Raw genomic sequence first — 12,027 nt, 5'->3', positions numbered from 1 at the left:
AAACAAAAGACAGGATTATAGCCCTAGTGTCAGCAGTATTGACCAACCCGATCATGTTTCTAAGGAAAGCCATGTCCATGTCCCTTCTAGGATCAATGACATCATGCATTCCAGCAGTGCAGTGGGCCCAGTGTCATTCCAGGGTCTTTCAGCAGGATGTCCTAGAGGGAGAAATAAAGCTTTCTGGATATCTAGAGGGAAAGATTATGCTCTCTCAGGAAATAGAAGACTCCACGGCCTGGTGGTTGGGTCCAGGGAATCTATCGTGGGGCGTTCCATGGTCTCTCCAAATACTAGATTTGAAGGATGGGGCACGCATCTCAGGGACCATATAATTCAGGGAATCTGGTCAGAGTCAGAAGCAGGTGGTTCCTCAAACTACAGGGAACTGCTAGCAATAAAGAACCCAGTGATAGAGTTCCTTCCCCATTTAGAAGGGAGCCATGTTCGAATAATTTCGGATCATCAAACTTCTGTAGCCTATATCAATTACCAAGGGGGCAAAAGATCCTGGCCCCTAATGCGGCTAAATCTGGAAATTCTCCAGGTTATGGAGGAAAATCAGCTGCAAATATAGGTCCTACACATAAAGGGGAAGGAGAACGAGGAAGCAGATTTCCTCAGCTGGACAACCTTAAAACAGGGGGAAAGGGAACTGGATCCATCTATCTTTCAACAGATTGTGAATCTTTGGGGGCAGCCAGAGATAGACTTATTTGCCAACAGAAAGAACATGAAGACAAAGATTTTCTGTTCCCTAAACCCAAGAGAAGAACCATATGCAGTAGATGCACTGCAGATTCCATGGAGTTTTAGACTGGCTTATGCATTTTCCGCATAAAAGTTGATCCCTGCAGTTGTAAGGAAAATTTGAGAGGAAGGAGCATTGCTCCATTTTGGCCCAAGAGACCATGGTTCTCTTGGATGAGAAGCATGTCCTTGGCAGATCCCTGGATTCTCCCAGAACTCAGATCTACATTTGATGGCCTGGATTTTGAGAATGCGCCGCTAACACAGAGAGGGTTCTCACTGGCCTTGGTAGCTACTATGATGCAGAGAAGGAAGACTATAACAACTAGGATTTATGGCAGAATATGGGCTAAGTTTTTGGCTTTTTCAGGGCAATCTGTTTTTAGAGTTCCTTCAGAGGGGTATGGAGATGGGCCTGGCCACAGCACCCTTAAGGTGCAGGTATCTGCCTTAGGGACCCTATACAGCTATAACCTGCTGGCAGATAGGTGGGTGATCAGGTTCATTAAAGCATGCCAGAGGTCTAGTCCTATGCCAGCTCCAAAATGCCTCCATGGGATTTAAATTTAGTCCTGGAAGCCTTAACAAAATTGCTCTTTGAGCCCATACATGAGGTGCCAGATCAGATACTAGCACTAAAGACTGTGAGTATAGTGGCCCTGACGTCAGCCCTATCTATTAATCATCTTTTTATGCAGGTATTAGATGATAGAGTGGTTTTAAGGCCAGATTCAGTGTATCTCCCCAAAGTGGCCTCAAAGTTTTATAGGAGTAAAGAGATAGTTCTTCCCTCCTTTTATAGTGAACCAAAGACTGCAGAGGAATGCAAACTTTACACATTAGATGTCAGGAGGGCCCTGATGCAGTACTTAGAACTAGACAATGGAGGAAGGATGAGGCCTAATTTGTGTCATTCCAGGGAATCATGAAGGGGGGTGGTGGAACAAGGGGGACCATAGCTAGATGGATAAGGGACGCCATTAGCTAAGCATACACCTCTAGTAATAGGCCAGTTTCTGGAATTTGAAAGCCCATTCCACTAGAGCTATGGCGACCTCCTGGGCTGAAAGAGCAGAGATGTCCATCGACAAGATTTGTAAGGTGTCCACATGGTCTTCCCTTTCCACCTTTTATAGACACTATTGCCTGAAACTGTCCTCCTCTGTTGACCTGTCCTTTGGGAGAAAGGTATTGCAAGTGTGATCCCTCCCTAGGGTGCATTGATCTATTTAAATCTCTCAGGTGGTGCTGTCTTGTGAGAAGGGAAAAAATCTTAGTTAGTTACAGTTAGCAGGATTTTACAGAGCCTATGACAGCACCCTTATATTCCCTCCCCAGCTTTGTTACTTGTGGTGTTAAGAAAAATGTATTTGGTGATGGTTATGTTACTAACTGTCTGGAGTTCCTCTCGTGCTCTGAAACCATACTGATGTGGTGGAGAGGTACCCCTTTTTTATTCAGTAGGTTTCCTGTCCTGGTGAGAGGATACCCTCTCTCAGGTGGTGCTGTCATGGGCTCTGTAAAATCTCGTTAACGGGAAGTAACTAAAAATTTTTTTCACTGCATCGACGTTCTAAAATGCCAGTACAGAGAAAGCAGCTTCCATGTTATCATGCAGATCAGGGAGTGGAGATCTTGCTGTAAGACATTGCCAACTTTTCACAGAGAAGGCAAAAATGGTTTATTACCACATTTGCATGTTTGATTGTTGAATACACAGTGCTGAATGAGTGCTTGTTCACACAGATTAGGAAGCACTGACAGTGCCTCCTCCTCTGGTCTCAGTGATCATATGATAGCTAAATGTAGGTTGAAAGCAAGAACTATTTGGTCCTGAGAGACCTAGAGAGCACAACTATGCAGCCGGAAAGCTATCAGCAATTAAAAGAATGCATTAAAATGTTCAAATGCCTACTAAATGTCTTGTATTACTTTATAAAGGGCATGGATGGAAATGAATATTAATTTCTCTTAATGGCATCCTGGTTTGATTGGCCCCCATCCAGATACTGGTAAGATTGGTCCCATCCTTTCCTTATCCTAGTATGATTGGCCCCCACCCCATCCTGGTATGCATGTCAGGCACCCCAGGTGGCCGGTTGCAGTAGTGATGTTGCTTTTCTTTTGGGGAAGGTAATCTTAGGCTCAGAGGCAATGGAGTTCTCCTTACCAGGTAAGGCACACACATGCAACACATTCTGAATCCAGGCCTGGAGGGGGAGCTCAAGACCCGGATTCAGGGGAGCTTCCCTAGGCTTTATGTGTCCTGACCTGGAGGAGGAGCTAGTTAGTTGTTCAGAGACACTGAAGGAGAAGGAAGTCTGGAACTGAGTGCAGACAGAGAGGCCTGGCAGCCACGAGGGAGCTGCAGCCTCTGGAAAGGAGGAAGACCTGAAGGGTTGTATGTGGAGTAGCCAGAAGGGAAGGAGCACAGGAGAGGAACAGAGCTCAGAGGGGAACTGTGGCAGGTCACCCTCAGAGCTGAAGCGCAGTAGCCAGGAACCGGGAGCCCGAGGCTTTTCTGGGACTCTAGAACACAGAGCAGAACCGGAGGGCACGACACTACACGTTACCTGCCAGCACCATGCCTGAGATGCAGCAGCACCTGAGAAGCCCGGGGAATGTTAGAGCCCCTGTAAAAAGGCTCAAGCTGCCCGTCCTGCAGATACCTGTCCCAGGACAGGGGGATACTTGAGGACCCTATAGGAAGCTTTAGGCAGCAGGGACCTCAACTTTAATGGCGCTAGTTGGAAAGGCTCACGGACCTCTACTGGAGAAGGGAACCCTCTATTGCACTTTTCCCACTTTTTTTGCTGTCTGTTACTCTACTTATATACTGCACTATTTTGTAGACTTCTCAAAAAATACAGGCCACATATTTGGCAGTGTGGTATTTCCGTGACAGACCTCCTATATCTGCATGCTCCAAGTTTGGGCACTGTAGGCCGGTTTCCCACTTTTCTTACTGTCTGTTACTCTACTTATATACAGCAATATTTTGCATTAAAAAATATACAGGCCACATAATTGGCAGTGTGGTATCTCCGTGACAGGCCTCCTATATCTGCGTGCTCCAAGTTTGGGCATTGTAGGTCGGTTTACCACTTTTTTTGCTGTCTGATACTCTACTTATATACAGTACAGATCAAAAGTTTGGACACACCTTCTGATTTAAAGATTTTTCTGTATTTTCATGACTATGAAAATTGTAAATTCACACGGAAGGCATCAAAACTATGAATTAACACATGTAGAATTGTATACTTAACAAAAAAGTGTGAAACAACTGAAAATATGTCTTATAATCTAAGTTCCTCAAAGTAGCCACCTTTTGCTTTGATGACCGCTTTGCACACTCTTGGCATTCTCTTGATGAGCTTCAAAAGGTAATCACTTCATAGTGTATTATGGCAAGAAAAAAGCAGCTAAGTAAAGAAAAATGAGTGGCCATCATTACTTTAAGAAATTAAGGTCAGTCAGTCTGAAAAATTGGGAAAACTTTGAAAGTGTCCCCAAGAGCAGTTGCAAAAACCATCAAACACTACAAAGAAACTGGCTCACATGAGGATCAGCGCAGGAAAGGAAGACGAAGAGTAACCTCTGCTTCTGAGGATAAGTTTATCTGAGTCACCAGCCTCAGAAATCCTAGGTTAACAGCAGTTCAGATTAGAGACCAGGTCAATGCCACACAGAGTTCTAGCAGCAGACACATCTCTACAACAACTGTTAAGAGGAGACTTTGTGCAGCAGGCCTTCATGGTAAAATAGCTGCTAGGAAACCACTGCTAAAGACAGGCAACAAGCAGAGACTTGTGTGGGCTAAAGAACACAATAAATGGACATTAGACCAGTGGAAATCTATGCTTTGGTCTGATGAGTCCAAATTTGAGATCTTTGGTTCCAACCACCGTGTCTTTGTGCGACGCAGTAAAGGTGAACAGATGGACTCTACATGCCTGGTTCCCACCGTGAAGCATGGAGGAGGAAGTGTGATGGTGTGGGAGTGTTTTGCTGGTGACACTGTTGGGGATTTATTCAATATTGAAGGCATACTGAACCAGCATGGCTACCACAACATCTTGCAGCGGCATGCTATTGCATCCGATTTGCGTTTAGTTGGACCATCATTTATTTTTCAACAGGACAATGACCCCAAACACACCTCCAGTTGGTGTAAGGGCTATTTGACCAAGAAGGATAGTGATTGGGTGCTACGCCAGATGACCTGGCCTCCACAGTCACCAGACCTGAACCCAATCGAGATGGTTTGGGGTGAGCTGGACCCCAGAGTGAAAGCAAAAGGGCCAACAAGTGCTAAGCATCTCATGGAAACACCTTCAAGATTGATGGAAGACCATTTCAGGTGACTACCTCTTGAAGCTCATCAAGAGAATGGCAAGAGTGTGCAAAGTAGTCATCAAAGGAAAAGGTGGCTACCTTCAAGAACCTAGATTATAAGACATAATTTCAGTTGTTTCACACTTTTTTGTTAAGTATATAATTCCACATGTGTTAATTCATAGTTTTGATGCCTTCCGTGTGAATTTACAATTTTCATAGTCATGAAAATACAGAAAAATCTTTAAATGAGAAGGTGTTTCCAAACTTTTGGTCTGTACTGTACAGCACTATTTTGCATTAAAAAAATACAGGCCACATATTTGGCAGTGTGATATTTAAGTGACAGGCCTCATATATCTACGTGCTCCAAGTTTGGGCATTATAGGTCACTTTCCCACTTTTTTTACTGTCTGTTACTCTACTTATATTCAACACTATTTTGCATTGCTAAAAATACAGGCTAAATATTTGACAGTGTGGTATTTCAGTGATAGGCCTCATATATCTGCATGCTCCAAGTTTCGGCACTGTAGGCCAGTTTACCACTTTTTTTGCTGTCTGTGACTCTACTTATATACAGCACTATTTTGCAGACCCGTCAAAAAATACAGGCCACATATTTGGCAGTGTGGTATTTTCGTGACAGGCCTTATATCTCTGCGTGCTTCGAGTTCGGGCATTGTAGGCCGGTTTACCAATTTTTTTGCTGTCTGTTACTCTACTTATATACAGCACTATTTTGTAGACTTCTCAAAAAATACAGGCGACATATTTGGCAGTGTGGTATTTCCATGACAGGCCTCATATATCTGTGTGCTCCAAGTTTTGGCATTGTAGGCCGGTTGCACACTTTTTTTCTAGTCTGTTGCTCTACTTATATACAGCACTGTTTTGCATTAAAAAAATACAGGCCACATATTTTGCAATGTGGTATTTCCGTGACAGGCCTCATATATTTGAGTGCTTCAAGTTTGGGCATTGTATGCCGGTTTACCACTTTTTTTGCTGTCTGTTACTTTACTTATATACAGAACTATTTTGCATTACAAAAATACAGGCCACTTATTTAGCAGTGTCATGTTTCTGTGACAGGTCTCATATATCTCCATGCTCCAAGTTTGGGCATTGTAGGCTTGTTTTCAGTTTTTTTTGCTGTCTGTTACTCTACTTATATACAGCACTATTTTGCATTAAAAAAATACAGGCCACATATTTGGCAGTGTGATATTTCTGTGACAGTCCTCATATATCTCCGAGCTCCAAGTTTGGGCATTATAGGCAGGTTTCCCGCTTTTTTTCTTGTCTGTTACTCTACTTATATACAGCACTATTTTGCATTAAAAAAAATACAGGCCACATATTTGGCAGTGTGGTATTTCCATGACAGGCCTCATATATCTGGTGCTCAAAGTTTGGGCATTTTAGGCCGGTTTCCCACTTTTTTTCTTGTCTGTTACACTACCCATACACACAGCACTATTTTGCATTACAAAAAATAGAGCCCACATTTTTGGCAGTGTTGTATTTCAAAACAGGCCTCATACATCTGTGTGCTTCAAGTTAGGTCATTATTAGTTGGCTTACCCCCTTTTTTGCTGTCTGTTACTCTACTTATATACGGTACTACTTTGCATTAAAAAAATACAGGCCACATATTTGGCAGTGTGATATTTCTGTGACAGGCCTCCTATATCTGCGTGCTCTAAGTTTGGGCATTGTAGGTCAGTTTCCCACTGTTTTTGCTGTCTGTGACTGTTAGGGGTCGAGTTCCTGCCTCTGCACAGGGGGAATCTCGGGCCATCTCCGCTGCGGTCTCCCATTCTTCTCGAGCCGCAGTGGAGCCTGCTCAGCAGAGACGTCGATCCCAGCATCTCGCTCAGTCTGACTCTGTGCTAAGAGTTACTGCTGCATTTCCTGCTTCTGCCATTGAAGTCAGTACGGGGCAGCAGCAAGCGGACACTTCTGAGGCTAAGTCCTGCTTTTCACATTCTGAGCATGCCCAGAGTAAGATCTCTCAGTGGAGATCGAGGGTCACATGATCAGATACTGCAGCTAAGGTCCTTGTAGGTGCTAGTACTAAATCCTGCTTTGCACTCTGAGCATGCCCAGGGCAAGATCTCTCAGTGGAGATCTAGGGTCACATGCTCAGGTACTGCAGCTCTCCATTGGTCCTTCTTTGAAAGGTCCTAAATGTGCTGCAACTACTTAAGGCTCGCATGGCCGCACGGCCATGCGCTAGTATCAATTCATATATGTGCTTTGCGCCAGTGTGGTTATGTATGAGTGTGTTACATAGCACCCCATCCCCTTTGTGATATACATGGCCCCGCATGCTGCACACATGAAAAAATAAACTTTTTTTTCTTACCTTACCTCTGCTCCCTCGCAGCATCCTGTTCTAATGCCAGCAACTGATTTCAGCTTGCAAGCAGCACATGGCAGTCAAGCCATGCGCTGCTTACACGCTGAGGTCAGCTGCCAGAATACGCACTGCTCCTCATGTCGGGGAATAATGTAGTGGAGAGCAGCGAATATTCATTTCTCTTTAATAACAGGCACAAGGTTTGCAGCAGCTGCTGGCTTCCTGCTGTGGCTGGTCGGTCACGTGTGCCCGTTATTAAAAAGAATGAATATTCACTGTTCTCCACTCCCATGGTCATAGGGAGCAGTGAATATTAATTCTATTTAATAGCAGGCATATTTGATCACCCAGGATGCCAGCAGCTGTGGCTAACAGTGTGCCTGCTATTAAAGAAAATGAATATTCACTGCTCCCCACTCCCATAGTCCCTCCCACCTCTCAGTGATGGAATTAGGAGGGTGTTGTGAATTCTGTGGCAGAGCTCCCTCCTGTGGTCACAAGTGGTACTTCGGCTGATTCTCTCTGTGAGCTTCCGTTGGTGGAGGAGAGTGGTACTGCGGCTTCTGAGTTTCCTTCCTCAGGTGATGTGGTGAAGTCGTTAGGTGCTGCTCTATTTAACTCCACCTAGTGCTTTTATCCTGGCCTCCAGTCAATGTTCTAGTATTGGACCTGTTTCCTCCTGGATCGTTCCTGTGGCCTGCTGCTCTGCATAGCTAAGTTCCGCTTTTGCTATTTTGTTTGCTGTTTTTTCTGTCCAGCTTGTTTATTTGCTTTTTCTTGCTTGCTGGAAGCTCTGGGACGCAGAGGGTGTACCTCCGTGCCGTTAGTTCGGTACGGAGGGTCTTTTTGCCCCCTTTGCGTGGTTTTTTGTAGGGTTTTGTGTTGACCGCAAAGTTACCTTTCCTATCCTCGCTCTGTTCAGAAAGTCGGGCCTCACTTTGCTAAATCTATTTCATCTCTACGTTTGTCTTTTCATCTTAACTCACAGTCATTATATGTGGGGGCTGCCTTTTCCTTTGGGGTATTTCTCTGAGGCAAGGTAGGCTTATTTTCTATCTTCAGGCTAGCTAGTTTCTCAGGCTGTGCCGAGTTGCATAGGGAGCGTTAGGCGCAATCCACGGCTGCCTCTAGTGTGGTTGGAGAGGATTAGGGATTGCGGTCAGCAGAGTTCCCACGTCTCAGAGCTCGTTCTATGTTTTTGGGTTATTGTCAGGTCACTGTATGTGCTTTGACTCCTATGTCCATTGTGGTACTGAATTACCTTATCATAACAGGAGGGACCCACTTGTCTTGCCGCTGCCACACCCCCACATCTACAGCCACAGCAGGTACAGCCAAACTATAAGATGCACATTTTGGAGAAAAAAGTGTGTCTTATAGTCCAAAAAATATGGTATTTTATATATGCTTTTACAACATTTTGTATTATGTAGATTATTTCATAATTTGTAAAAAATTTTTATACATTTACCTGTAATCTCAATAATTGGTAATAATTAAATGTACTGTGGTATGCGCTGAAAACAAACTTCACATACCACAGTTCATTTAGTTATTCTAGGGGACATAGTCTAGTATGCACCGAGGCAAAAGGTGTGTTGGGTTATGCAGCTCTAAAACAAATACACTGTGTTCCAAATTTGTATACAAATTGGATTTAAGTGTCATCAAGATTTAATTGTTTTGTTTTTCAAATAAACTCATGGATGGTATTGTGTCACAGGGCTCAATGGATCACTGAAATCAATCTTAAACACATGTGATAATTCGTTTTCCAGGTGATTCTAATCAAAGGAAAACTACTTCAAAATTATGTTCCATCTTATTAAGCAGGCCACTGGTTTCAAGCAATATGGGGAATAAAAAGGATCTCTCAGCTGCTGAAAAGCGCTAAATAGTGCAATGCATTGGACAAGGTATGAAAAAATTAGATATTTCAACAAAACTTAAGAGTGATCATCATACTGTGAAGAGATTTGTGACTGAAACAGAGCACAGACAGTGTTCATGCAGATAAAGGCATAATGAAGAAGGTTTCTGAAAGACAAATTTATTGGATTAAGAGAGCAGCTGCCAGAATACCATTACAAAGCAGCAAACAGTTATTTGGAGCTGCTGGAGCCTCTGGAGTCCCTCGAACCTCAAGGTGTAGGATCCTTCAAAGGCTTGCTGCAGTGCATAAACCTACCATTTGGCCACCCCTAAACAGTGTTCACAAGCAGAAATGGTTGCAGTGGGCCCAGACATACATTAAGACTAATTTTACATAGTAACATAGTAACATAGTTATTAAGGCCGAAAAAAGACATTTGTCCATCCAGTTCAGCCTATATTCCATCATAATAAATCCCCAGATCTACGTCCTTCTACAGAACCTAATTGTATGATACAATATTGTTCTGCTCCAGGAAGACATCCAGGCCTCTCTTGAACCCCTCGACTGAGTTCGCCATCACCACCTCCTCAGGCAAGCAATTCCAGATTCTCACTGCCCTAACAGTAAAGAATCCTCTCCTATGTTGGTGGAAAAACCTTCTCTCCTCCAGACGCAAAGAATGCCCCCTTGTGCCCGTCACCTTCGTTGGTATAAACAGATCCTCAGCGAGATATTTGTATTGTCCCCTTATATACTTATACATGGTTATTAGATCGCCCCTCAGTCGTCTTTTTTCTAGACTAAATAATCCTAATTTCGCTAATCTATCTGGGTATTGTAGTTCTCCCATCCCCTTTATTAATTTTGTTGCCCTCCTTTGTACTCTCTCTAGTTCCATTATATCCTTCCTGAGCACCGGTGCCCAAAACTGGACACAGTACTCCATGTGCGGTCTAACTAGGGATTTGTACAGAGGCAGTATAATGCTCTCATCATGTGTATCCAGACCTCTTTTAATGCACCCCATGATCCTGTTTGCCTTGGCAGCTGCTGCCTGGCACTGGCTGCTCCAGGTAAGTTTATCATTAACTAGGATCCCCAAGTCCTTCTCCCTGTCAGATTTACCCAGTGGTTTCCCATTCAGTGTGTAATGGTGACATTGATTCCTTCTTCCCATGTGTATAACCTTACATTTATCATTGTTAAACCTCATCTGCCACCTTTCAGCCCAAGTTTCCAACTTATCCAGATCCATCTGTAGCAGAATACTATCTTCTCTTGTATTAACTGCTTTACATAGTTTTGTATCATCTGCAAATATCGATATTTTACTGTGTAAACCTTCTACCAGATCATTAATGAATATGTTGAAGAGAACAGGTCCCAATACTGACCCCTGCGGTACCCCACTGGTCACAGCGACCCAGTTAGAGACTATACCATTTATAACCACCCTCTGCTTTCTATCACTAAGCCAGTTACTAACCCATTTACACACAATTTCCCCCAGACCAAGCATTCTCATTTTGTGTACCAACCTCTTGTGCGGCACAGTATCAAACGCTTTGGAAAAATCGAGATATACCACGTCCAATGACTCACCGTGGTCCAGCCTATAGCTTACCTCTTCATAAAAACTGATTAGATTGGTTTGACAGGAGCGATTTCTCATAAACCCATGCTGATATGGAGTTAAACAGTTATTCTCATTGAGATAATCCAGAATAACATCCCTCAGAAACCCTTCAAATATTTTACCAACAATAGAGGTTAGACTTACTGGCCTATAATTTCCAGGTTCACTTTTAGAGCCCTTTTTGAATATTGGCACCACATTTGCTATGTGCCAATCCTGCGGAACAGACCCTGTCGCTATAGAGTCCCTAAAAATAAGAAATAATGGTTTATCTATTACATTACTTAGTTCTCTTAGTACTCGTGGGTGTATGCCATCCGGACCCGGAGATTTATCTATTTTAATCTTATTTAGCCGGTTTCGCACCTCTTCTTGGGTTAGGTTAGTGACCCTTAATATAGGGTTTTCATTGTTTCTTGGGATTTCACCTAGCATTTCATTTTCCACCGTGAATACCGTGGAGAAGAAGGTGTTTAATATGTTAGCTTTTTCCTCGTCATCTACAACCATTCTTTCCTCACTATTTTTTAAGGGGCCTACATTTTCAGTTTTTATTCTTTTACTATTGATATAGTTGAAGAACAGTTTGGGATTAGTTTTACTCTCCTTAGCAATGTGCTTCTCTGTTTCCTTTTTGGCAGCTTTAATTAGTTTTTTAGATAAAGTATTTTTCTCCCTATAGTTTTTTAGAGCTTCAATGGTGCCATCCTGCTTTAGTAGTGCAAATGCTTTCTTTTTACTTTTCTTTTTTCTTTTTACTTTTTACTTTAAAACAGTCTTGTTTACTGCTGAGTGTCGAGCAATCCTGGATGGTCCAGATGGATGGAGTATTGGATGGTTGGTGGATGGCTGCTGTGAATTCCGCTCTTGGGCTCCCTCCGGTGGTTGTAAGTGGCACTTTTGTGAGTTCTGCTCTTGGGCTCCCTGTTGTGGTTTCTAGTGGTATGGCTGCTCCTTGGAGTTAGCTGTATTCAGCTGCCTCCACTTATCGTCTTTTCTGCTCGGCCCTTTTAGAAGAAAAGGTGCGGGGTCTGGAAGAAAGAAAAGCAACTTTGAAACTCA

Source organism: Ranitomeya imitator, chromosome 1 (genome assembly GCF_032444005.1).
Source record: "Ranitomeya imitator isolate aRanImi1 chromosome 1, aRanImi1.pri, whole genome shotgun sequence".
NCBI classification, from domain to species: domain Eukaryota; kingdom Metazoa; phylum Chordata; class Amphibia; order Anura; family Dendrobatidae; genus Ranitomeya; species Ranitomeya imitator.
Note: the sequence above shows the minus strand (reverse complement) of the source record.